The following is a 2,557-nucleotide window of genomic DNA, read 5'->3' as shown; positions in this document are numbered from 1 at the left end:
AAACTGAGACAGAGAAGTGATTTACCCAGGATCCACAGCCAGTCCATTAGGAAACTGGGATGGTAGCCCCCAAAAAATCAAGCTTCAGAATCTGTGTTTAACTGCACTCGCCTACCATCTCACAAGTGAAGTTACTGGTAGCTACACAGCCACAGCTAATTAGTTAGTAATCAAGTTAGATCCTAGGCTCTCTGAATGAATTCCATCCTTTACCGGGAATTACAAGAGTATGTTGAGTTGATCGTTTCTTACAACCCTGCACAGCACTGATTCTGGGCTTGCACTGGGATCTCTATTATAAGCAAGCAGCTGTTAATTACCTGTGATAATGAGGGATGGATGGGCAAGGACGATCTGGCACAGCCAAACACCAAACCCCTCCCCCGCAAAGCCAAACAGAGCACTTGGCCTTGGGGTATAATATCATTTTTGCAGATTTGCTTTCTTAATTATGTTTTGCTAAAATTGCTATTAAAGTCAGTTACTATTCTCTACACACCCTAGGGACAGAGAAAGATCATGCCTGGTGTAAATGCCTTGCATGATCTGCCTCTGTAAAATAAAAATGGATTATTAAGAGCTCTTCTCCATCTCTTTTCAATCTTACATCCCAGGTCTTGGTCTAGGTCTTACTGATTCCCCATGTTAATTATTTTAACCTTGTCCTTAGCGTCCTCTTCTGTCTCTCATTGCCATAGAAACCAAGTCAGTCTCAAGAATTGTCTTTCTGGCCTGTTTCTTTGACTCAGACCTTCTACTTAAGTCCTCCTTCAGCTCCAAATCACCTGCTGAATTAAATTTAAGCTCCTTGATCTTGGCTTCTGGGACCTTCTCTAATTTGCTCCCCTTTTATTCTCTTTTTAGAAATAATACATTCCCAGAGCAGAGGTTAAAGTATATCACTGCCAATCAAAATATTAACTCTAAGAAATATATATATATATATATGCATATATATAACTTTAAAGTTGAGTAGAAACATATCTATGTATATTACCCATTAAAGTCTCAGTTACTGACATTATAGATAAAATTTATAATTATATAGACACGTGTAAAACTCACCAGCCTCACGATTTCCTACCATTTAAAAAAAAAACTTTGTCCAAGCTGGGCGTGGTGGAGCAAGCTTGTAATTCCAGCCCTTGGGAGGGTGACAGGAGGATCGCGCAGGTTCGAAGCCAGCCTTAGCTGCTTAGCGAGGCTCTCAGCAACTTGGTGAGACCCTGTTTCCAAATAAAATAGAAAATAGGTCTATTTTATAATAGAGTATATCTCGGAGGTAGAAAAGCCCCTGGGTTCCACCCCCAGTATAAAAAAATATATATAAAAACAAAACCTTGTCATCCTTTCATTTAATGTTGCTGCCCTGGAAAGCTTTTGTATTGAGACCTTTACAAGGTGAACGGGTCTAAGCAGGAAATAAAGCGGCTTAAAAGGCATTTAGCTTCAACTTCGTTATTTTGCCTAGGGAACGCCCTGTCAGGTCACAATTTATGAATTACTAGGCATTCCCTCTTGCCTGAAGCAATTGTCTGGTGGAAAGGAGCTTCCTGCCCAGAGAACTACAAATCCCACAAGGCTTTTCGGCCACAGCGCCTGCGCACTACGCGCTTCTTCCACTCCGCTCCCCGTCTCCGGGAAAGACCCGCCCCGCGGCGCTGTCGCTCGCGCTGAAAGAAGCGGAAGAAGATGGCGCTCACCAGGTGGGTTGTTGATTCGGGTCTTCGATACGGAAGGGTCTGGGAGAACCCACCTCTTTCTTTTCCCTGCCCACACTCTCCAGGCGGTGACCCGGCCCGGGGCACAGAAGGACGTGGGCCGAGGCCCTGGCTAGGCCCTCCCGCGGGCTGCCGCGGCGACTAGGCCGCGTCGGAGCCGGGGTCTTTCCCGAGGGCTTCCCGGCTTGAGCTGGCCCCTCTGGAGCCAGAGCCGCGGCGTGGCCTCGCGCCGAGGAGTCTCGCGTGCCCTCCGCTGCCGCCCGGGGCGGGCTGGCGAGCGCTGCGGCCGGCCGGGTGGACGCCAGACGCCGAGGAGGACAGCGGCTGATTTACCTGGGCGGAGGAGGCGCGCGGGAGAGCGCTGCTGGGCTTTCCCGCTGTTTGTTTGCGAAGATTTCCCCCACTCTAGTTTCCCGAAACAAGGATTTCTGAAAAAAAAGGAAGGGAAGGGGACGGGAACTGAACAGGGATTTTAAATTGTCCTCAGTAGTGACGGCGGTCCGCCAATGTGCGCCGCTGCTCCACTCCTTAACTTTGGACCTTGGAATTTCTCCCGTAGATAGAACCACCTTAGAATTTTGGAGCTCTCGGTCGCCTTGGTAACCGTAGGTAAAAATGCTCCCCGCCTTCAAGAAAAAGATGCTCTAAAGTGGAAAAAATCCAAGAAGTTATGTAACTTCTAGTTGGCGATCTTGCTGTTCCATCTAAGCAGAAAAACTTTCCATGTAAACTCAGCGGGAAAAGTCTGGTATTAGGATATAGAATAATCCTTTTAGGACCTCACCTTGAGCCCCCTTAACAGACATAATTTTCTTTACCTATTTTTCCTAATCCTA

Source organism: Muscardinus avellanarius, assembly GCF_963383645.1.
Source record: "Muscardinus avellanarius genome assembly, chromosome: 12".
Classification (NCBI taxonomy): domain Eukaryota; kingdom Metazoa; phylum Chordata; class Mammalia; order Rodentia; family Gliridae; genus Muscardinus; species Muscardinus avellanarius.
This window is presented reverse-complemented; position numbering follows the sequence as displayed.